Source organism: Scyliorhinus torazame, chromosome 12 (genome assembly GCF_047496885.1).
Source record: "Scyliorhinus torazame isolate Kashiwa2021f chromosome 12, sScyTor2.1, whole genome shotgun sequence".
NCBI classification, from domain to species: Eukaryota; Metazoa; Chordata; class Chondrichthyes; order Carcharhiniformes; family Scyliorhinidae; genus Scyliorhinus; species Scyliorhinus torazame.
The window spans coordinates 31,531,372-31,557,075 of NC_092718.1; positions in this window are offsets into that span (position 1 = coordinate 31,531,372).

Consider the following 25,704-nt stretch of genomic DNA (forward strand, 5'->3'; position numbering starts at 1 on the left):
CCCCAACGTGACCCCTGGGCCCCACAATGCCCCAACCCATCTATAAAGGGGTACTCAGGAAGGGCACCTCTGGGCCTGATCCTGAATCACCTACAAGAATCACAACCTTCTCCAGCCGATCTTTATGACGGTTGTTTTGCCTTTTCTTTGTCTGATTCTCTCTTGCTCGCTATTGATCCAGCCATATCCTGGTCGCTTGCCTTTGAACTCCTCCCGCTGCTGGTCCTCTCCACAAACTGTCCCACTCACGGAACTCACAAGCTATGCCTTACTTTCGCACAATGAAGGATCTGTCTGCTAACCAGTTCAGTATTTTAGCACCTTCTCGGCACGGTCTCTTCAAAGCTCTCCAATTCTCTGGCTTTGCTGCCCTCTTACCAAAATGTCAAACATCTTCTCATGCCATGTAGCACGATCTAAGGCTACTTACCATGCTGTATCTGAACTTAATACTGCTGTCACTTGTCTGACCACTGCTGATCACCATGTTACCATAATTCTATAATACCATGGGCCGTGTAATGACTTAGACCAGGCCTTTGAGATTGACCAATTGGAATACTGGTTCCCTGATTAGTGGCCCAATCAGGGAAACTCTTTGTATGTAATAGGGAGTGTCAGATCCTCTGCACTCCCAGTGTAGACAGCAAACTGAATGCACATGGTCATACAGCTGTTGGTTTTGTTAATAAAATGAATTCTAGTGAAGGGACTTCTGCCTCTGTGTACTTTTTACAGGCCTATTTACTGTACAAGACACAAGGCACCAATCAGTTAATTGGGGATTGGGCAAACACATTGTAGGTTCATTTATTAAGACATAGGCACACAAGAATAGTTATACATAGGTATAAAGCTTGAAGCCATCCGAGATGTGCGAGTGTGCCCTGCTCAAAGCAAAAATGAAACTATGACTGGATCACATGACACATTTGCCTTCTAGTGGTGTCATGCTGATATCCCTTATAGGTGTATTACATAATAACATAAGAACTAGGAGCAGGAGTAGGCCATCTGGCCCCTCAAGCCTGCTCCACCATTTAATGAGATCATGGCTGATCTTTGTGGACTCAGCTCCACTCTCCGGCCCGTACACCATATCCCCGAATCCCTTTATTCTTTAGAAAGGCATCTATCTTTTTCACTTTACAACAGTGGAGACTGAGGTGTGCACTCAATCGGCGCACTTAATTTATTAAATGTTCTGGGGATCTAAAAGTTTATGAAGAAACTGAGTGGCACACAGATTGCACAACCAGATCGGTGGTCACACTCGTTGCCCGATATGTCAGTCTGTCTGTTCACTTGAACAGAGGAATTGGACTTTGGTTTCATCCAAAAAGCTGGAGGGATCTACTCCTGGTCCTAATTCGCATGATTGAATGTAAAAGCCAGCGGGCCCGATTTTAACCCATTAAAACCCATCCACTTCTGTATAAGTCCACAGGTCACTGAAAGGGGCAACACAGGTGGAGAAGGTAGTCAAGAAGGCATACGGCATGCTTGCCTTCATTGGCCGGGGCATTGAGTGTAAGAATTGGCAAGTCATGTTGCAGCTGTATAGAACCTTAGTTAGGCCACACTTGGAGTATAGTGTTCAATTCTGGTCGCCACACTACCAGAAGGATGTGGAGGCTTTAGAGAATGTGCAGAAGAGATTTACCAGGATGTTGCCATGGGGTCCAATCATTTCAGGCAATGCGGCTCCCTCTCAGCATTGCTTGGAAGCTCAACCCTCGTGACGTTTTCAAGTCTTTGATTTGTGACTTGAACCAAAACCTTCGGACGCAGCTTCTGCTTTTTTTGACCATCAAATTGAAAGTGGCCTCAAGAGGGAGCCATTGTGCAGGAGCCTGATTTGAAATGCGTAGCGATTCAATGTTTCACACCGTGCATGTTATTCTCAATTTACACCTGAAGAGAAATTGAAATGATCATTAAGGCATGCTCTTGTGCTGATTTTCCAGTTGCTCTTTAGTCAGGCCTGAAAACCTCCTGTCTATTTGTGGGCCACTGAGTCTGTAATTTTAACCGCTGACAGTCATACTACATCATCCTCAGCAATGATATCCACTGAAGTGTTAGATTAAAGCCACATTGCTCCACCACAGTTATTTTTTCAATTAAATTTGGATTGTAAAATATTCACTTCATGGTTAAAGCCCGCGAATAAATCATCATAAAAATCCCCTTCATTTCCAATTCATTTTCGCTGCTTCTCCTCATAATGTCTGTTTGTCACATATCCTCCTGGCATGTCAATCACGGTCTAGTAGAAATCCAGCAGTATCTCGATGCATTAAGTTAAGATGTAGCTGTTAACGTTAAAACAACACAATAGGAATGGAAGGAATCAGTTCCGGACGTATTCTTCAAGTGCAAGGGTTAATGTGCCACTGAGAATAGGACTGCCCACTGAGTGATGTAAGAGAGCACAAGACCTGCACCTAGGGGTCAGTGAAGTGTTGGACAGAGCCGTGTGTAGAAGCAAGCACGGAGACAGCTCCTAGCTTGGATCTTTACGATAACTATGTATATAGTTTCTAGTGAATAAATGATAAACCATAGAAAAGATCAAACAATTCCTACAGTGCAGAAGGAGCCCATTCGGCCCATCAAGTCTGCACCAACCCTCTGAAACAGCACCCTACCTAGGGCCACTCGCCCACCCCAACCCCATATCCCCACCCAACCTGCACATCCCTGGACAGTAAGGGGCAATTTACCATGGCAAATTCACCTAACCTGCACATCTTCGGACTGTGGGAAGAAACGGGAGCACCCGGAGGAATCCCACGCAAACACGGGGGGAAAGTGCAAACTCCACACAGTCGCCCAAAGCCGGAATTGAACCCTGTTCCCCGGCGCTTTGAGTGCTAATCACTGTGCCACAGAAAGGGCTCGTTCAGCCCATCGTGACTGCACCGGCATAGAAAGAAAATAAAGAAACTAGCCGCTCATTTTAGTCCCACTTACAGGCACCTGCAGGAACCTTGCAGGTTCCAGCAATTCAAATGCAGATCCTGGCACCTTTTAAATGAGTTGAATATTTTAGCCTCAACCACCAACTTAGGCAGTGAATTCCAGATGCCCACCACCCTCTGTGGGGATAGGCTTTTCCTCATGTCCCTTCTAATCCTTCTACAGGTCCGCAGATCACTGAAAGGGGCAACACAGGTGGAGAAGGTAGTCAAGAAGGCATATGGCATGCTTGCCTTCATTGGCCGGGGCATTGAGTCTAAAAATTGGCAAGTCATGTTGCAGCTGTATAGAACCTTAGTTAGGCCACACTTGGAGTATAATTCTGGTCGCCACACTACCAGAAGGATGTGGAGGCTTTAGAGAGGGTGCAGAAGAGATTTACCAGGATGTTGCCTGGTATGGACGACATTAGCTATGAGGATAGGTGGTGGAAGCAGGGACTATAGTGACGTTTAAGGGGCGTCTTGACAAATGCATGAAGAGGATGGAAATAGAGGGATACGGACCCCGGAAGTGGAGAAGATTTTAGTTTAGATGGGCAACATAGTCGGGGCATGCTTGGAGGGCCGAAGAGCCTGTTCCTGTGCTGTACTTTTCTTTGTTTTTTGTTGTACCGATCGCTTAAATCTATGCCCCTGGTAATTGACCCCTCAGCTAGGGGGAAACAAGTCTCTCCTGTCTACCCTATCTTGGCCCCTCATAATTTTGCACACCTCAATTAGGTCACCCCTTAGCCTCCTGTGTTATAAGGAAAACAACTCTAGCCTAACCAATCTCTCCTCATAGCTGCAATGTTCAAGCCCTGGCTACATTCTTGTAAGTACTCTCTCCAGAGCAATTATATCCATCCTGTGATGTGGTGACCAAAACCCTACACAAAATTCCAGTTGTGGCCTAACCAGTGTTTTACCCTGTTCCAGCAATACACCCCTGCTTTTATAGGCAATACCTTGCCCAATAAAGGGAAGCATTCCATTGGCTTTCTTTACCACCTTCTCCATCTGTCCTGCCACCTTCAGGGGCCTATGGACATGCACTCCAATGTCTCTCATTTCCTCAATCCCTCTCAATATCCTCCATTTTATTGAGGATCCCCTTGCTTTGTTTGCCCTCCCCAAATGCATTACCTCATACTTTTACGGATTTAATTCCATTTGCCGCTTCATGGCCATTCAACCAAACCATTGATATAATTCTGGAGACAACAGCTATTCTCTTCACTGTCAACTTCACAGCCAACTTTTGTGTCCACTGAAAATTTCCTGATCATACCTCCCACATTTAAGTCCAAATCATTCATAGATTACAGCAAACAGCAAGGGGCACAACATAGAGCCCTGTGGAACACCTCGGGAAACCCCCATCCATTCATAAAAACATGATCAGCCATTACCCTTTTTTCCCGTCATTGAGCCAAGTTTGGATCCAACCCGCCACCTTCCCCTGAATACCATTTGGTGCCTTGCCAAATGCCTTATGGAATTCCATGTAGACAACTTCCACTACTCTACCCTTATCATTCCTCCTTGTTTATCGTCAAAAAATTCAATTCAGTTAGTAAGGCACAATCTTCCCTTAACAAAACCATGCTGACTATCCCTGCTCAATCCGTGCCTTTCTAAGTGACAGTTTATCCAATTGGTTTCAACAATTTGCCCACCGCCAGTTTGCTGACCAACCTATAATTTTCTGGCCTATCCCTCGCACCCTTTTTAAGTAATGTTGCAACATTTTGCAGATCTCCAACCCTCCGGTACCTCACTGGTCTCTAGTGAGGATTGGAAAATGATCTTCAGACCATCTGCTATTTCCTCCCTGGCTTTGTTTAGCAGCCTGGGATACAGTCTATCTGGCCCTAGTGATTTATTTACCATCAAGGATACCAGTCCCTCCAGTACTTCCTCTCTCACTATGCTTACTGTATCTAATAGCTCCCACATCCTCATCTTTAACGAGAATTTCTGCATAATCCCTCTGAGTGAAGGTAGAAACAAAGTACTTATTGAGAATCCTGCCCACATCTTCAGCATCACTGCAAAAGTTACCAAGTCCATCTTGGTACACCCTAGCTTTCCCTGATGTATTATCTTGCTCTTAATGTACAGTAAAACATCTTTGGGTTTTCTTTAATCTTACTTGCCAATAATTTTTCGCACAATCATTTTGCGTTCTTAATCTTGTTCTTTTTGTTGACATCACCCCATACTTTCTATACTCCGCTAGGCTTTCTACAGTATTAAGCTTTTTTGTGACTGTTGTTCTGCACGTTCTCCCGGTGTCTGCGTTGATTTCCTCCGGGTGCTCCGGTTTCCTCCCACAAGTCCCGAAAGACGTGCTGTTCTGTGAATTGGGCATTCTGAATTCTCCCTCTGTGTACCCGAACAGGTGCAGGAATGTGGCGACTAGGGGCTTTTCACAGTAACTTCATTGCAGCGTCAATGTAAGCTTACTTGTGACAATAAAGATTATTATTATTACAATGTGCTCCAAAGACTATTTCGTAATACAAAAACAAAAAGTGCTGGACAATCTCAGCAGGTCTGACAGCATCTGTGGAGAGAAAAAGGAGCTAATGTTTCAAGTCCTGGGGTGTACAGGGTACAGTACTTTGCTTCCTGAACTCAATGACCAGCTCTTTAGTGTTGCTGGCATTGAGGGAGAGATTGTTGTCGCTGCACCACTCCACTAGGTTCTCTATCTCCCTCTTGTATTCCGACTCGTCGTTATTCGACGATGTGATTGGAGATGATGAAATGCCGATGCCAAAAGGGTCTCTCGATGCACCTCATTAAGTCCATACCATCAGATCGCCTGGGGCGGCCAGACTCATGGTGGCCCTGATTATTTTTGTGAGACCCCTGGGAGCTTCTCTGTTCTCCCAATCCAACAGAAATAATTTTAAAACCGCCTTTCAAGGAGCCCCTTTGGTTCAATTGTCAATGAGGCTGTTCGCTCTGACACTGTCCAGCTCTATTCTAGTTTATCATAGTTTATCATGGGACGGGATTCTCCGGCCTCCCAGCCTCGCGTTTCTTGGTCGCGGGAGGCAGCGCACCGTTTGCTGGGGGTGGGGTTATCCGCTCCTGCCGCGCCCAATGGGAATTCCCATTGAAGGCACCCCGCACCACCGGGAAACTCACGGGAGGGGGTGCGTTGCCGGTGGAACCAGAGAATTCCGCCGCCAGTGAGTGGCAGGAGAATTCCAGCCCAGATATATCACAGGATCCTGATTTGTGTGTTGGAAAGGGTTGTCCACCTGGACCAGACTCGACTGCCAGGTATCGATCCTTTTGAAAGTGAGAGAGGTTCGGTGATTGGCCTTCACGGAATCTTATAGCACGGAAGGTGACCGTTCAGCCCATCATGCCTCTGCTTGGTTCCAAAAGAGCTAACAGAGCTGGAAGTCTGCAATGCCGGTGTAGATGCCACAAGTTGAAACAAACTCTGAACTCTTTGCAATCTTGGCTTCACATCACACGACAGATACACTACATAAAGTGTCAAAGCCAAAGTGCTGTGAGAAGGCTGTCCCGACGTGGGGTTTCACACAGTTTGGCTTCATTGCATTCCAACAACCTATTAGGGACATGACTTAGAGGATCTGCTGCCACTTTTATGCCCAGGCACAGCTGGAATCATTTCACACCAGTGAAAAAGACTCAGTACAATGTCACTCAAAAGTCTAATCTTCAATTAGAGTCCACATCGGCTAAAGAAAAAAAAAGAAGCAAATTAATGGTCTGACGCATAACGAAGTGTTGAAAGACAAAAATACAAGAGGTCATTTGCAACAGCGAACTTTATTCTGGCAGTGGAAATCTTTAAGTGCTTTTCATACCGTTAAAACGAATCAAGACTCTGCGAAATGATGTCTCTGGCAACACAACATATTCTGAGACAGAGCCATCCTCCATTCTCTTTTGATTTGAAATCAAAGTCTCATGGACAAAAGGACAGAGGAAAAAGTTGTTTCGTTTGGAAATGGTCTGGTTGAAGAATAGAGGAGTAAGGCATTGAAATAACACCGGGTGCTTTTAGCAGTGAACATATTATAAAGTGCTTTGAATGTCATTTTACGTAAGCTGCTTATCTGTTTAAAATGAGAAAGCTACCACCTGCATTGAAAAAGTTGACAGCAAATTTTGTTATCTTATTGCCTTCATTCAACCCAAATGAAAACAGGTAGCACAATGCAAAAAACGCATGTCACCAGCTCGGTCAAAGAAGGTTGCAATGAGTGTGGTGTTCATGGGCAGCCCTTTGCAAATGATTTAAACCAGTTTTGTCCAACCTATTCGCTTGAGGGTGCACATTTCCAATTTTCTTCTCACTCAATGGGCCGATGAGCAAATTTCGGAAAGATAAGGGACGAAATTCTCCGGAAACGGGGCGATGCCTCCCGCCGGGTCGGAGAATCGCCGGGGGTTGGCGTGAATCCCGCCCCCGCCGGTTGCCGAATTCTCCGGCACCAGATATTCGGCGGGGGCGGGAATCGCGCCGCGCCGGTTGGCGGTCCCCCCCGCGCGAATCTCGCCCCTGGTCGCTGCCGTCGTGAACGGTGCGTGAACGCTGGGGGGGGGCGGCCTGCAGGGGGGGGGCGAGGGGAGATCCTCCACCGGGGGATACCTCAAATGTGGGGTGGCCCACGATCGGTGCCCACCGATCGTCGGGCCGTCCTCTCTGAAGGAGGACCTCCTTCCTTCCGCGGCCCCGCAAGATCCATCTGCCATCTTCTTGCGGGGCGGACTTAAAGAGGACGGCAACCACGCATGCGCGGATGATGCCAGTTATGCGGCGCCGGCCGCGTCATATATGCGGCGCCGCCTTTACGCGGGCGACAAGGCCTGGCGCGTGTAGATGACGCGGCCCCGATCCTAGCCCATTGCCAGGGCCTGAATCGGTCGGGATTGGGGCATTTTCGCGCCGTCGTGAACCTCGACGGTGTTCACGACGGCGTGGGCACTTCGGCGTGGGGGTGGAGAATCCCGCCCATTCACACTCACTCACACCCAGATTCTCACTTACACACACAGGCTCTCACTTACACACAGCTCTCACTTCAACACTTTCACTCACACACACTCTCACTAACACCCTTTAATTTACACAAACGTGCACACTTTTGCTTACACAAATACACACACACGCTCACACTTACACAAGCTCTCACTCACACACTCTCACTTACACAAACATACACACTCACTTACACACACACTTACACACACATGCACACTTACATATCCACTCACTCTCAATCACACCCGCACACACATACACACATTCACTTACACACACTAACTCACACACACATACTCTCACTCATACATACTCTCAATCACACACACTCACACGCATACCCTCACTCACACGCACTAACACACATTCACTCACATACACACTCATTTACACACACTCACTCTCTCACCCACTCACTCTCACACACATGCACACACTTACTCACACACACACACACTCTCACTCACTCACATACACTCACTTACAATCACACACACATACCCTCTCACACACACACACAATCTCTCACACACTCACTTATACTCACACACACACTAATTTACACACGCACTCTCACCCACTCACACTCTCATGCACACATACACACATGTACTCACACTCTCACTTACACACGTGCACTCAATAACACACACACACTCACTTAAACTCACATACACACACTTGCGCACACACAGACATACACGCACACAGGGCACAAATTAACCACTACAGTGTGCCTGGCGGGGATCTGGGTGCATCAGTTAAATAGCACAAAAGGCCAAAATCGAGTTTGTTATCTAACCGGCCCACTCTCGCTGGTGAGTTCTGGATCCCACTCAAATATGGCGAGCATATTATTAACCCTAATTCGCATTAATTTCCATCTCATTAACAAGATTGAAGTCGAATGCATGGCCACCCGGGAATTGACCAGCTCCTGGGCAAGAAATCCCGCAGGCATTGTTTAGTACTTCTTTCTAAATGGGAAGCTGGCGCAATGGCTGCTGGGGGGAGCTGAGGAGGTGAGTAGCCATTTCCATTTTCGGGCGTGCAGCTCAAGGACACTGAAGCTACTGCCGCAGTGCTTGGGGGAGGGGGTAACCCCTCAGGGGGGCTGGGCTGGTCGGGGGGCTAAAGCGCTCTGGGTCGGGGATCGCCCCTGGGTCAGGCACGGGGTGGTGAGGGGCTTTTAGTCCGTGAGGCCTTCAAGCAATCTTTAAATATTGTGGAGACTCATAACTACAGCTGCTGCCTGTCTGACCTACCAAACACTTCCCGGACAGAGCCCTGTTCTTGGTTCTATGCTGAAGGTCACTTTCACTCCCTTTGACTGTGAGCAGCCTCTCGCTTCACAGCTGGAGGCTATTGCTAATAAGGAATTGGCCTTGTTTGTTTTGAGAGCACCTCACAGCTGCAGGTTGAGTTTGTTGCTTGCTCCTGCTGGTGGCTGCAAATGCCTGGAGGCTGCTGTTGCTGTTTCCTTCCTTTTCTACAGCTGGAAAGAAGGACACTTTTTCTAAGATACCTGGGTCCTGGAACACCAGGTTCAGGGGATATATGAGTCCAGAAAGCGATCCGATTTGAAGCAAGAAGGCGCTGCACGACCTGGCGCGCATCATTGTTCCAAATGCGCCACCTGCTAACGCCATTGAAGAAATGCATTTGTAGATTGCTGATACTTTTGTTGCTGGTGTGGTGAGTGCTGCATGTAACTGGCATGTCACCACAGGTTATACATGCTGGAATTCAAGAATGTTCAACTGCACCTTGAGTGCCAGTGGAATATGTGAATGCCAGGATTTGGTTCCGGTGAGATTGGGCCGTGTGGGAGGGTCTGCACAGTTGTGGCTCCTGGACAGAGAATGGCACTGATACGTGGAACAAGTAACACATTGATGGGCAGATCAGTTCTGCAATAAAGTTCTGGACATGATAACACATTCTCAGGCTTATCCTCCATTTCTGTTGAGGAACCTGTGAGGGGTGATACAGTGTGGTTATCTTATGCATTATCTATTCCCATCCTATTCATGTATTTGTAAAGATGCCCCTAAAACGTCACTATCGTCCCTGCTTCCACCACCTCCTCCGGCAGCGAGTTCCAGGCACCCACTACCCTCTGTGTAAAAAACTTGCCTCGTACATCTTCTCTAAACCTTGCCCTTCGCACCTTAAACCTATGCCCCCTAGTAATTGACCCCTCTACCCTGGGAAAAAGTATCTGACTACCCACTCTGTCTATGCCCCTCATAATTCTGTAGACCTCTATCAGGTCGCCCCTCAACCTCCTTTGTTCCAGTGAGAACAAACCAGGTTTATACAACCTCTCCTCATAGTAATGCCATCCATACCAGGCAACATCCTGGTAAATCTCTTCTGCACCCTCTCTAAAGCCTCCACATCCTTCTGGTAGTGTGGCGACCAGAATTGAACACTATACTCCAAGTGTGGCCTAACTAAGGTTCTATACAGCTGCAACATGACTTGCCAATTTTTATACTCAATGCCCCGGCCAATGAAGGCAAGCATGCTGTATGCCTTCTTGACTACCTTCTCCACCTGTGTTGCCCCTTTCAGTGACCTGTGGACCTGTACACCAAGATCTCTCTGACTGTCAATACTCTTGAGGGTTCTACCATTCACTGTATATTCCTTACCTGTATTAGACCTTCCAAAATGCATTACCTCACATTTGTCTGGATTAAACACCATCTGCCATCTCACCGCCCAAGTCTCCAAACAATCTAAATCTTGCTGTATGCTCTGACCGTCCTCATCGCTATCCGCAATTCCACCAACCTTTGTGTCGTCCGCAAACTTACTAATCAGACCAGTTACATTTTCCTCCAAATCATTTATATATACTACGAACAGCAAAAGTCCCAGCACTGATCCCTGCGGAACACCACTAGTCACAGCCTTCCAATCAGAAATGCACCCTTCCATTGCTACTCTCTGCCTTCTATAACCTAGCCAGTTCTGTATCCACCTTGCCAGCTCACCTCTGATCCCGTGTGACTTCATCTTTTGTACCAGTCTGCCATGAGGGACCTTGTCAAAGACCTTACTGAAGTCCATATAGACAACATTCACTGCCCTACCTGCATCAATCATCTTTGTGACCTCCTCGAAAAACTCTATAAAGTTAGTGAGACACAACATCCCCTTCACAAAACCGTGCTGCCTCTTGCTAACACGACCCCTTCCTTCCAAATGGGAGTAGATCCTGTCTCGAAGAATTCTCTCCAGTAATTTCCCTACCACTGACGTAAGGCTCACCGGCCTGTAGTTCCCTGAATTATCCTTGCTACCATTCTTAAACAAAGGAACAACATTGGCTTTTCTCCAGTCCTCCAGGACATCACCTGAAGGCAGTGAGGATCCAAAGATTTCTGGCAAGGCCTCAGCAATTTCCTCCCTTGCTTCCTTCAGTATTCTGGGATAGATCCCATCAGGCCCTGGGGATTTATCCACCTTAATATTTTTCAAGTCGCCCAACACCTCGTCTTTTTGGATCTCAATGTGACCTAGGCTATTTACACACCCTTCTCCAGACTCAACATCCACCAATTCCTTCTCTTTGGTGAATACTGGTGCAAAGTATTCATTTAGTATCTCGCCCATTTCCTCTGGCTCCACACATAGATTCCCTCCCCTGTCCTTCAGTGGACCAACCCTTTACCTGGCTACCCTCTTGCTTTTTATGTACGTGTAAAAAGCCTTGGGGTTTTCCTTAACCCTATTTGCCAATTACTTTTCATGACCCCTTTTAGTCCTCCTGACTCCTTGCTTAAGTTCCTTCCTACTTTCCTTATATTCCACACAGGCTTCGTCTGTTCCCAGCCTTTTAGCTCTGACAAATGCCTCCTTTTTCTTTTTGATGAGGCCTACAATATCCCTCGTTATCCAAGGATCGCAAAATTTGCCATATTTATCCTTGTTCCTCACAGGAACATGCCGGTCCTGAATTCCTTTCAACTGACATTTGAAAGCCACCCACATGTCAGATGTTGATTTACCCTCAAACATCCGCCCTCAATCTTGGTTCTTCAGTTCCTGCCTAATATTGTTATAATTAGCCTTCCCCCAATTTAGCACATTCACCCTAGGACCACTCTTATCCTTGCCCACCAGCACTTTAAAACTTATTGAATTGTGGTCACTGTTCCCGAAATGCTCCCCTACTGAAACTTCTACCACCTGGCCGGGCTCATTCCCCAATACCAGTCGTTGATTTTCAAATCTTTGTTACTGTTGACAGTTTATCAAACAAAATATTCTCAAGTGGTGTGTCTGCTGATTGCTCCTGCCTGTGGCTGCAGATGCCTGAAAGCCGTGTGTTTGTTTGCTGCTGCCTCTTCTGCTTCTGTGACCAGCAATAAGGCAAAGGGAGGATGCAAGCTGGCCTACTACCAGTGCTACCAAGGGGAAAGGGTGCTCTTTCACTCTTCTGCTGTGCTCTACGTTAGTGTGGCTTTCCGGTGCGATTACTCCCGCCTTTGAGAATCTATTGCTGGGCCTGCGGGGGAGGAGAGGGTGGAGAGAGAGACGGATTGATCCAAGATGGTAGCCCAGACAGGCCGGACGCCAGAGAAGGCAGCAACATCGATGTAGGCTGGAGGCGTCATCCCACGTGCGGGACCGCTGCACTCCCTGAAGACCCAGACGCCCATCAGGCCGAGCAGGAACCCAGAAGGCAAGGCAGCGATGGCCCAAGATGTACAAACATTATTGTTCTTTCGAGGAGATGACAGACCGCAGGATACTCCGTCACAACAAAGAGACAGTGGGGCACCTGTGACATGTCCTCATGGCCTTGGCACCTTGTAGAGGAGGAAGAGGACACCCACTCCTGGTGGCCATGAAGGTCACCGCAGTCATCAATTCCTATGCAACCCGTTCATTCCAGGGCCGACGCGGAGACCTGTGTTGGATTTCACAAGTTACAGCGCACAAGGGCATCAGTGAGGTCCTGGATGCCCTGTATTCCCAGGCATCAGACTTTATCAACTTTGAGCTGGCCCTGGCTCACCAAGATGCCCATGCTGCAGGATTCTCCGCCATCACCAGGATGCCGCATAATTGGTGGCACGCATGTCATCTTTCCTGCGGCATCACGGAGTGCCCTTCATTAACAGGAACGGTTCCACTCCCTGAATATTCAACTCATGTGCTCCCACCGCTTCTGTATCATGCACTTGTGTGCCACATTCCAGGGAGCGTGCACGACAGATACATCCTGGAAACTCAGAGATCCACAGCGTCTTCAAGGATCACCTCAGCGTGACAGGTTGTATCTTGGGGCATAAGGGATACCCACTGAAGTCCTGGCGGATGACGCCAGTGCAGAGGCGGAGACCCGATATAACAAGGCCCATGGTGCCACCCGTGCCGTTCCGATGCCTGGACCACTCTCACTCACACACACTGGCTCACACACACACTTACTCTCTCACTTACACACACACTCTCACTTAACCGGACACGCTCATTGACACATGCACACTCGCACTCAGACACACACTCTCACTTTTGCCACACACACTCTGACTTACATACACACACACTGTTACTTACACACACACACTCACTTATACACACACATCCTCACTTACACACACACTGTTACTTACACACACTCTCACTTACACACACACACTCACTTACACACACACATTCACTTATACACACACACCCTCACTTACACACACACTTTCACTTACACACACACACTCACTTATACACACACACTCACTTACACACACACACTCACTTATACACACACACCCTCACTTACACACACATCCTCACTTACACACATACTTTCACTTACACACATACTCTCACTTACACACACACACACTCTTACTTACACAGACATACACTCCCACTTATGCACCGGCAGTCTGGTACTCCACTCCAGGAGTTGGCAGTCTGGTACTCCACTCCAGGAGTTGGCAGTCTGGTACACCACTCCAGGAGTTGCCGGTCTGGTACTCCACTCCAGGAGTTGGCAGTCTGGTACACCACTCCAGGAGTTGGCGGTCTGGTACTCCGCTCCAGGAGTTGGCGGTCTGGTACTCCACTCCAGGAGTTGGCAGTCTGGTACTCCACTCCAGGAGTTGGCAGTCTGGTACTCCACTCCAGGAGTTGGCAGTCTGGTACTCCACTCCAGGAGTTGGCAGTCTAGTACTCCACTCCAGGCGTTGGCAGTCTGGTACTCCACTCCGGTAGTTGGCGGTCTGGTACACCACTCCAGGAGTTGGCGGTCTGGTACACCACTCCAGGAGTTGGCCGTCTGGTACTCCACTCCAGGAGTTGGCAGTCTGGTACTCCACTCCAGTAGTTGGCGGTCTGGTACTCCACTCCAGGAGTTGGCAGTCTGGTACTGCACTCCAGGAGTTGGCAGTCTGGTACACCACTCCAGGAGCTGGCAGTCTGGTACTCCACTCCAGGAGTTGGCAGTCTGGTACTCCACTCCAGGAGTTGGCAGTCTAGTACTCCACTCCAGGAGTTGGCAGTCTGGTATTCCACTCCAGGAGTTGGCAGTCTGGTACTCCACTCCAGGAGTTGGCAGTCTGGTACTCCACTCCAGGAGTTGGCAGTCTAGTACTCCACTCCAGGAGTTGGCAGTCTGGTACTCCACTCCAGTAGTTGGCGGTCTGGTACTCCACTCCAGGAGTTGGCAGTCTGGCACTCCACTCCAGGAGTTGGCAGACTAGTACTCCACTCCAGGAGTTGGCAGTCTGGTACTCCACTCCAGGAGTTGGCAGTCTGGTACACCACTCCAGGAGTTGGCAGTCTGGTACACCACTCCAGGAGTTGGCAGTCTAGTACTCCACTCCAGGAGTTGGCAGTCTGGTACTCCACTCCAGGAGTTGGCGGTCTGGTACACCACTCCAGGAGTTGGCGGTCTGGTACACCACTCCAGGAGTTGGCAGTCTGGTACTCCACTCCAGGCGTTGGCAGTCTGGTACACCACTCCAGGAGTTGGCAGTCTGGTACTCCACTCCAGTAATTGGCGGTCTGGTACTCCACTCCAGGAGTTGGCAGTCTGGTACTCCACTCCAGGAGTTGGCGGTCTGGTACACCATTCCAGGAGTTGGCGGTCTGGTACTCCACTCCAGGAGTTGGCAGTCTAGTACTCCACTCCAGGCGTTGGCAGTCTGGTACACCACTCCAGGAGTTGGCGGTCTGGTACACCACTCCAGGAGTTGGCGGTCTGGTATTCCACTCCAGGAGTTGGCAGTCTGGTACTCCACTCCAGGAGTTGGCGGTCTGGTACTCCACTCCAGGAGTTGGCGGTCTGGTATTCCACTCCTGGAGTTGGCAGTCTGGTACTCCACTCCAGGAGTTGGTGGTCTGGTACTCCACTCCAGGAGTTGGCAGTCTGGTACAGCACTCCAGGAGGTGGCGGTCTGGTACACCACTCCAGGAGTTGGCAGTCTGTTACTCCACTCCAGGAGTTGGCAGTCTGGTACTCCACTCCAGGAGTTGGCGGTCTGGTACTCCACTCCAGGAGTTGGCAGTCTGGTACACCACTCCAGGAGTTGGCGGTCTGGTACTCCACTCCAGGAGTTGGCGGTCTGGTACTCCACTCCAGGAGTTGGCAGTCTGGTACTCCACTCCAGGAGTTGGCAGTCTGGTACTCCACTCCAGGAGTTGGCGGTCTGGTACACCACTCCAGGAGTTGGCGGTCTGGTACACCACTCCAGGAGTTGGCAGTCTGGTACACCACTCCAGGAGTTGGCAGTCTGGTACTCCACTCCAGGAGTTGGCAGTCTGGTACACCACTCCAGGAGTTGGCGGTCTGGTACAACACTCCAGTAGTTGGCGGTCTGGTACTCCACTCCAGGAGTAGGCAGTCTGGTACACCACTCCAGGCGTTGGCAGTCTGGTACTCCACTCCAGGAGTTGGCAGTCTGGTACACCACTCCAGGAGTTGGCAGTCTGGTACTCCACTCCAGTAGTTGGCAGTCTGGTACTCCACTCCAGGAGTTGGCAGTCTGGTACACCACTCCAGGAGTTGGCAGTCTGGTACACCACTCCAGTAGTTGGCAGTCTGGTACACCACTCCAGATTGGCAGTCTGGTACACCACTCCAGGAGTTGGCGCTCTGCTACACCACTCCAGGAGTTGGCAGTCTGGTACTCCACTCCAGGAGTTGGCAGTCTGGTACACCACTCCAGGAGTTGGCGGTCTGGTACACCACTCCAGGAGTTGGCAGTCTGGTACACCACTCCAGGAGTTGGCGCTCTGCTATACCACTCCAGGAGTTGGCAGTCTGGTACTCCACTCCAGGAGTTGGCAGTCTGGTACACCACTCCAGGAGTTGGCGGTCTGGTACACCACTCCAGGAGTTGGCGGTCTGGTACTCCACTCCAGGAGTTGGCGGTCTGGTACACCACTCCCGGAGTTGCCAGTCTGGTACACCACTCCAGGAGTTGGCGGTCTGGTACTCCACTCCAGGAGTTGGCAGTCTGGTACTCCACTCCAGGAGTTGGCGGTCTGGTACTCCACTCCAGGAGTTGGCGGTCTGGTATTCCACTCCAGGAGTTGGCAGTCTGGTACACCACTCCAGGAGTTGGCAGTCTGGTACTCCACTCCAGGAGTTGGCGGTCTGGTACTCCACTCCAGGAGTTGGCGGTCTGGTATTCCACTCCAGGAGTTGGCAGTCTGGTACTCCACTCCAGGAGTTGGCGGTCTGGTACACCACTCCAGGAGTTGGCAGTCTGGTCCACCACTCCAGGAGTTGGAAGTCTGGTACTCCACTCCAGGAGTTGGCGGTCTGGTACTCCACTCCAGGAGTTGGCGGTCTGGTACTCCACTCCAGGAGTTGGCAGTCTCGTACACCACTCCAGGAGTTGGCAGTCTGGTACTCCACTCCAGGAGTTGGCAGTCTGGTACTCCACTCCAGGAGTTGGCAGTCTGGTACTCCACTCCAGGTGTTGGCAGTCTGGTGCTCCACTCCAGGAGTTGGCGGTATCGTACACCAGTCCAGGAGTTGGCAGTCTGGTACACCACTCCAGGAGTTGGCAGTCTGGTACTCCACTCCAGGAGTTGGCAGTCTGGTACTCCACTCCAGGAGTTGGCAGTCTGGTACTCCACTCCAGGTTGGCGGTCAGGTACTCCACTCCAGGAGTTGGCAGTCTGTTACACCACTCCAGGAGTTGGCAGTCTGGTACTCCACTCCAGGAGTTGGCGGTCTGGTACTCCACTCCAGGAGTTGGCAGTCTGGTACACCACTCCAGGAGTTGGCAGTCTGGTACTCCACTCCAGGAGTTGGCGGTCTGGTACACCACTCCAGGAGTTGGCAGTCTGGTACTCCACTCCAGGAGTTGGCGGTCTGGTACACCACTCCAGGAGTTGGCAGTCTGGTACTCCACTCCAGGAGTTGGCGGTCTGGTACTCCACTCCAGGAGTTGGCAGTCTGGTACACCACTCCAGGAGTTGGCAGTCTGGTACTCCACTCCAGGCGTTGGCAGTCCGGTACACCACTCCAGGAGTTGGTGGTCTGGTACACCACTCCAGGAGTTGGCAGTCTGGTACACCACTCCAGGAGTTGGCAGTCTGGTACTCCACTCCAGGAGTTGGCAGTCTGGTACTCCACTCCAGGAGTTGGCGGTCTGGCACACCACTCCAGGAGTTGGCGGTCTGGTACTCCACTGCAGGAGTTGGCAGTCTGGTACACCACTCCAGGAGTTGGCGATTAGGTATTCCACTCCAGGAGTTGGCAGTCTGGTATTCCACTCCAGGAGTTGGCGGTCTGGTACTCCACTCCAGTAGTTGGCAGTCTGGTACTCCACTCCAGGAGTTGGCGGTCTGGTACACCACTCCAGGAGTTGTCAGTCTGGTTCTCCACTCCACGAGTTGGCGGTCTGGTACACCACTCCAGGAGTTGGCGGTCTGGTACTCCACTCCAGGAGTTGGCAGTCTGGTCCACCACTCCAGGAGTTGGCGGTCTGGTACACCACTCCAGGAGTTGGCAGTCTGGTCCACCACTCCAGGAGTTGGCAGTCTGGTACTCCTCTCCAGGAGTTGGCGGTCTGGTACTCCACTCCAGGAGTTGGCAGTCTGGTAAACCACTCCAGGAGTTGGCAGTCTGGTACTCCACTCCAGGAGTTGGCAGTCTGGTACTCCACTCCAGGAGTTGGCAGTCTGGTACACCACTCCAGGAGTTGGCAGTCTGGTACACCACTCCAGGAGGTGGCGGTCTGGTACACCACTCCAGGAGTTGGCAGTCTGCTACACCACTCCAGGAGTTGGCAGTCTGCTACACCACTCCAGGAGGTGGCGGTCTGGTACACCACTCCAGGAGTTGGCAGTCTGCTACACCACTCCAGGAGTTGGCAGTCTGCTACACCACTCCAGGAGTTGGCAGTCTGGTACACCACTCCAGGAGTTGGCGGTCTGGTACTCCACTCCAGGAGTTGGCAGTCTGGTACTCCACTCCAGGAGTTGGCGGTCTGGTACACCACTCCAGGAGTTGGCGGTCTGGTACTCCACTCCAGGAGTTGGCATTCTGGTACACCACTCCAGGAGTTTTCGGTCAGGTATTCCACTCCAGGAGTTGGCAGTCTGGTATTCCACTCCAGGAGTTGGCGGTCTGGTACTCCACTCCAGTAGTTGGCAGTCTGGTACTCCACTCCAGGAGTTGGCGGTCTGGTACACCACTCCAGGAGTTGGCAGTCTGGTACTCCACTCCAGGAGTTGGCAGTCTGGTATTCCACTCCAGGATTTGGCAGTCTGGTACTCCACTCCAGGAGTTGGCGGTCTGGTACTCCACTCCAGGAGTTGGCAGTCTCGTACACCACTCCAGGAGTTGGCAGTCTGGTACTCCACTCCAGGAGTTGGCAGTCTGATACTCCACTCCAGGAGTTGGCAGTCTGGTACTCCACTCCAGGTGTTGGCAGTCTGGTGCTCCACTCCAGGAGTTGGCGGTATCGTACACCAGTCCAGGAGTTGGCAGTCTGGTACACCACTCCAGGAGTTGGCAGTCTGGTACTCCACTCCAGGAGTTGGCGGTCTGGTACTCCACTCCAGGAGTTGGCAGTCTGGTACTCCACTCCAGGTTGGCGGTCAGGTACTCCACTCCAGGAGTTGGCAGTCTGTTACACCACTCCAGGCGTTGGCAGTCTGGTACTCCACTCCAGGAGTTGGCGGTCTGGTACTCCACTCCAGGAGTTGGCAGTCTGGTACACCACTCCAGGAGTTGGCAGTCTGGTACTCCACTCCAGGAGTTGGCGGTCTGGTACACCACTCCAGGAGTTGGCAGTCTGGTACTCCACTCCAGGAGTTGGCGGTCTGGTACACCACTCCAGGAGTTGGCAGTCTGGTACTCCACTCCAGGAGTTGGCGGTCTGGTACTCCACTCCAGGAGTTGGCAGTCTGGTACACCACTCCAGGAGTTGGCAGTCTGGTACTCCACTCCAGGCGTTGGCAGTCCGGTACACCACTCCAGGAGTTGGTGGTCTGGTACACCACTCCAGGAGTTGGCAGTCTGGTACACCACTCCAGGAGTTGGCAGTCTGGTACTCCACTCCAGGAGTTGGCAGTCTGGTACTCCACTCCAGGAGTTGGCGGTCTGGTACACCACTCCAGGAGTTGGCGGTCTGGTACTCCACTCCAGGAGTTGGCAGTCTGGTACACCACTCCAGGAGTTGGCGATTAGGTATTCCAGTCCAGGAGTTGGCAGTCTGGTATTCCACTCCAGGAGTTGGCGGTCTGGTACTCCACTCCAGTAGTTGGCAGTCTGGTACTCCACTCCAGGAGTTGGCGGTCTGGTACACCACTCCAGGAGTTGGCAGTCTGGTTCTCCACTCCACGAGTTGGCGGTCTGGTACACCACTCCAGGAGTTGGCGGTCTGGTACTCCACTCCAGGAGTTGGCAGTCTGGTCCACCACTCCAGGAGTTGGCGGTCTGGTACACCACTCCAGGAGTTGGCAGTCTGGTCCACCACTCCAGGAGTTGGCAGTCTGGTACTCCTCTCCAGGAGTTGGCGGTCTGGTACTCCACTCCAGGAGTTGGCAGTCTGGTAAACCACTCCAGGAGTTGGCAGTCTGGTACTCCACTCCAGGAGTTGGCTGTCTGGTACTCCACTCCAGGAGTTGGCAGTCAGGTACACCACTCCAGGAGTTGGCAGTCTGGTACACCACTCCAGGAGTTGGCGGTCTGGTACACCACTCCAGGAGTTGGCGGTCTGGTACACCACTCCAGGAGCTGGCAGTCTAGTACACCACTCCAGGAGTTGGCGGTCTGGTACACCTCTCCAGGAGTTGGCGGTCTGGTACTCCACTCCAGGCGTTGGCAGTCTGGTACTCCACTCCAGGAGTTGGCGGACTGGTACACCACTCCAGGAGTTGGCAGTCTGGTACACCACTCCAGGAGTTGGCGGTCTGGTACACCACTCCAGGAGTTGGCGGTCTGGTACACCACTCCAGGAGTTGGCAGTCTGGTATTCCACTCCAGGAGTTGGCAGGCTGGTACACCACTACAGGAGTTGGCGGTCTGGTACTCCACTCCTGGAGTTGGCGGTCTGGTACTCCACTCCAGGAGTTGGCAGTCTCGTACACCACTCCAGGAGTTGGCAGTCTGGTACTCCACTCCAGGAGTTGGCAGTCTGGTACTCCACTCCAGGAGTTGGCAGTCTGGTACTCCACTCCAGGTGTTGGCAGTCTGGTGCTCCACTCCAGGAGTTGGCGGTCTCGTACACCAGTCCAGGAGTTGGCAGTCTGGTACACCACTCCAGGAGTTGGCAGTCTGGTACTCCACTCCAGGAGTTGGCAGTCTGGTACTCCACTCCAGGAGTTGGCAGTCTGGTACTCCACTCCAGGTTGGCGGTCAGGTACTCCACTCCAGGAGTTGGCAGACTGGTACACCACTCCAGGAGTTGGCAGTCTGGTACTCCACTCCAGGAGTTGGCGGTCTGGTAATCCACTCCAGGAGTTGGCAGTCTGGTACACCACTCCAGGAGTTCGCAGTCTGGTACTCCACTCCAGGAGTTGGCGGTCTGGTACACCACTCCAGGAGTTGGCAGTCTGGTACTCCACTCCAGGAGTTGGCGGTCTGGTACACCACTCCAGGAGTTGGCAGTCTGGTACTCCACTCCAGGAGTTGGCGGTCTGGTACTCCACTCCAGGAGTTGGCAGTCTGGTACACCACTCCAGGAGTTGGCAGTCTGGTTCTCCACTCCAGGCGTTGGCAGTCTGGTACACCACTCCAGGAGTTGGTGGTCTGGTACACCACTCCAGGAGTTGGTGGTCTGGTACACCACTCCAGGAGTTGGTGGTCTGGTACACCACTCCAGGAGTTGGCAGTCTGGTACTCCACTCCAGGAGTTGGCGGTCTGGTACACCACTCCAGGAGTTGGCGGTCTGGTACTCCACTCCAGGAGTTGGCAGTCTGGTACACCACTCCAGGAGTTGGCGGTCAGGTATTCCACTGCAGGAGTTGGCAGTCTGGTATTCCACTCCAGGAGTTGGCTGTCTGGTACTCCACTCCAGTAGTTGGCAGTCTGGTACTCCACTCCAGGAGTTGGCGGTCTGGTACACCACTCCAGGAGTTGGCAGTCTGGTACTCCACTCCAGGAGTTGGCAGTCTGGTATTCCACTCCAGGATTTGGCAGTCTGGTACTCCACTCCAGGAGTTGGCAGTCTGGTACACCACTCCAGGAGTTGGCGGTCTGGTGCACCACTCCAGGAGTTGGCGGTCTGGTACACCACTCCAGGAGTTGGCAGTCTGGTACTCCACTCCAGGAGTTGGTGGTCTTGTACACCACTCCAGGAGTTGGCAGTCTGGTACACCACTCCAGGAGTTGGCAGTCTGGTATTCCACTCCAGGAGTTGGCAGTCTGGTACTCCACTCCAGGAGTTGGTGGTCTGGTACACCACTCCAGGAGTTGGTGGTCTGGTACACCACTCCAGGAGTTGGCGGTCTGGTACACCACTCCAGGAGTTGGCATCTGGTACTCCACTCCAGGAGTTGGCAGTCTGGTACACCACTCCAGGAGTTGGCAGTCTGGTACTCCACTCCAGGAGTTGGCAGTCTGGTACTCCACTCCAGGAGTTGGTGGTCTGGTACTCCACTCCAGGAGTTGGCAGTCTGGTACTCCACTCCAGGAGTTGGTGGTCTGGAACACCACTCCAGGAGTTGGCAGTCTGGTATTCCACTCCAGGAGTTGGCAGTCTGGTACTCCACTCCAGTAGTTGGCAGTCTGGTACTCCACTCCAGGAGTTGGCAGTCTGGTACTCCACTCCAGGAGTTGGCAGTCTGGTATTCCACTCCAGGAGTTGGCAGTCTGGTGCTCCACTCCAGGAGTTGGCGGTCTCGTACACCAGTCCAGGAGTTGGCAGTCTGGTACACCACTCCAGGAGTTGGCAGTCTGGTACTCCACTCCAGGAGTTGGCAGTCTGGTACTCCACTCCAGGAGTTGGCAGTCTGGTACTCCACTCCAGGTTGGCGGTCAGGTACTCCACTCCAGGAGTTGGCAGTCTGGTACACCACTCCAGGAGTTGGCAGTCTGGTACTCCACTCCAGGAGTTGGCGGTCTGGTAATCCACTCCAGGAGTTGGCAGTCTGGTACACCACTCAGGAGTTGGCAGTCTGGTACTCCACTCCAGGAGTTGGCGGTCTGGTACACCACTCCAGGAGTTGGCGGTCTGGTACTCCACTCCAGGAGTTGGCGGTCTGGTACACCACTCCAGGAGTTGGCAGTCTGGTACTCCACTCCAGGAGTTGGCGGTCTGGTACTCCACTCCAGGAGTTGGCAGTCTGGTACACCACTCCAGGAGTTGGCAGTCTGGTTCTCCACTCCAGGCGTTGGCAGTCTGGTACACCACTCCAGGAGTTGGTGGTCTGGTACACCACTCCAGGAGTTGGTGGTCTGGTACACCACTCCAGGAGTTGGTGGTCTGGTACACCACTCCAGGAGTTGGCAGTCTGGTACTCCACTCCAGGAGTTGGCGGTCTGGTACACCACTCCAGGAGTTGGCGGTCTGGTACTCCACTCCAGGAGTTGGCAGTCTGGTACACCACTCCAGGAGTTGGCGGTCAGGTATTCCACTGCAGGAGTTGGCAGTCTGGTATTCCACTCCAGGAGTTGGCTGTCTGGTACTCCACTCCAGTAGTTGGCAGTCTGGTACTCCACTCCAGGAGTTGGCGGTCTGGTACACCACTCCAGGAGTTGGCAGTCTGGTACTCCACTCCAGGAGTTGGCAGTCTGGTATTCCACTCCAGGATTTGGCAGTCTGGTACTCCACTCCAGGAGTTGGCAGTCTGGTACACCACTCCAGGAGTTGGCGGTCTGGTGCACCACTCCAGGAGTTGGCGGTCTGGTACACCACTCCAGGAGTTGGCAGTCTGGTACTCCACTCCAGGAGTTGGTGGTCTTGTACACCACTCCAGGAGTTGGCAGTCTGGTACACCACTCCAGGAGTTGGCAGTCTGGTATTCCACTCCAGGAGTTGGCAGTCTGGTACTCCACTCCAGGAGTTGGTGGTCTGGTACACCACTCCAGGAGTTGGTGGTCTGGTACACCACTCCAGGAGTTGGCGGTCTGGTACACCACTCCAGGAGTTGGCATCTGGTACTCCACTCCAGGAGTTGGCAGTCTGGTACACCACTCCAGGAGTTGGCAGTCTGGTACTCCACTCCAGGAGTTGGCAGTCTGGTACTCCACTCCAGGAGTTGGTGGTCTGGTACTCCACTCCAGGAGTTGGCAGTCTGGTACTCCACTCCAGGAGTTGGTGGTCTGGAACACCACTCCAGGAGTTGGCAGTCTGGTATTCCACTCCAGGAGTTGGCAGTCTGGTACTCCACTCCAGTAGTTGGCAGTCTGGTACTCCACTCCAGGAGTTGGCAGTCTGGTACTCCACTCCAGGAGTTGGCAGTCTGGTATTCCACTCCAGGAGTTGGCAGTCTGGTGCTCCACTCCAGGAGTTGGCGGTCTCGTACACCAGTCCAGGAGTTGGCAGTCTGGTACACCACTCCAGGAGTTGGCAGTCTGGTACTCCACTCCAGGAGTTGGCAGTCTGGTACTCCACTCCAGGAGTTGGCAGTCTGGTACTCCACTCCAGGTTGGCGGTCAGGTACTCCACTCCAGGAGTTGGCAGTCTGGTACACCACTCCAGGAGTTGGCAGTCTGGTACTCCACTCCAGGAGTTGGCGGTCTGGTAATCCACTCCAGGAGTTGGCAGTCTGGTACACCACTCAGGAGTTGGCAGTCTGGTACTCCACTCCAGGAGTTGGCGGTCTGGTACACCACTCCAGGAGTTGGCGGTCTGGTACTCCACTCCAGGAGTTGGCGGTCTGGTACACCACTCCAGGAGTTGGCAGTCTGGTACTCCACTCCAGGAGTTGGCGGTCTGGTACTCCACTCCAGGAGTTGGCAGTCTGGTACACCACTCCAGGAGTTGGCAGTCTGGTTCTCCACTCCAGGCGTTGGCAGTCTGGTACACCACTCCAGGAGTTGGTGGTCTGGTACACCACTCCAGGAGTTGGTGGTCTGGTACACCACTCCAGGAGTTGGTGGTCTGGTACACCACTCCAGGAGTTGGCAGTGTGGTACTCCACTCCAGGAGTTGGCGGTCTGGTACACCACTCCAGGAGTTGGCGGTCTGGTACTCCACTCCAGGAGTTGGCAGTCTGGTACACCACTCCAGGAGTTGGCGGTCAGGTATTCCACTCCAGGAGTTGGCAGTCTGGTATTCCACTCCAGGAGTTGGCGGTCTGGTACTCCACTCCAGTAGTTGGCAGTCTGGTACTCCACTCCAGGAGTTGGCGGTCTGGTACACCACTCCAGGAGTTGGCAGTCTGGTACTCCACTCCAGGAGTTGGCAGTCTGGTATTCCACTCCAGGATTTGGCAGTCTGGTACTCCACTCCAGGAGTTGGCAGTCTGGTACACCACTCCAGGAGTTGGCGGTCTGGTGCACCACTCCAGGAGTTGGCGGTCTGGTACACCACTCCAGGAGTTGGCAGTCTGGTACTCCACTCCAGGAGTTGGTGGTCTGGTACACCACTCCAGGAGTTGGCAGTCTGGTACACCACTCCAGGAGTTGGCAGTCTGGTATTCCACTCCAGGAGTTGGCAGTCTGATACTCCACTCCAGGAGTTGGTGGTCTGGTACACCACTCCAGGAGTTGGTGGTCTGGTACACCACTCCAGGAGTTGGCGGTCTGGTACACCACTCCAGGAGTTGGCATCTGGTACTCCACTCCAGGAGTTGGCAGTCTGGTACACCACTCCAGGAGTTGGCAGTCTGGTACTCCACTCCAGGAGTTGGCAGTCTGGTACTCCACTCCAGGAGTTGGTGGTCTGGTACTCCACTCCAGGAGTTGGCAGTCTGGTACTCCACTCCAGGAGTTGGTGGTCTGGTACACCACTCCAGGAGTTGGCAGTCTGGTATTCCACTCCAGGAGTTGGCAGTCTGGTACTCCACTCCAGTAGTTGGCAGTCTGGTACTCCACTCCAGGAGTTGGCAGTCTGGTACTCCACTCCAGGAGTTGGCAGTCTGGTATTCCACTCCAGGAGTTGGCAGTCTGGTCCACCACTCCAGGAGTTGGCAGTCTGGTACTCCACTCCAGGAGTTGGCGGTCTGGTACTCCACTCCAGGAGTTGGCAGTCTGGTACTCCACTCCAGGAGTTGATGGTCTGGTATTCCACTCCAGGCGTTGGCGGTCTGGTCCACCACTCCAGGAGTTGGCA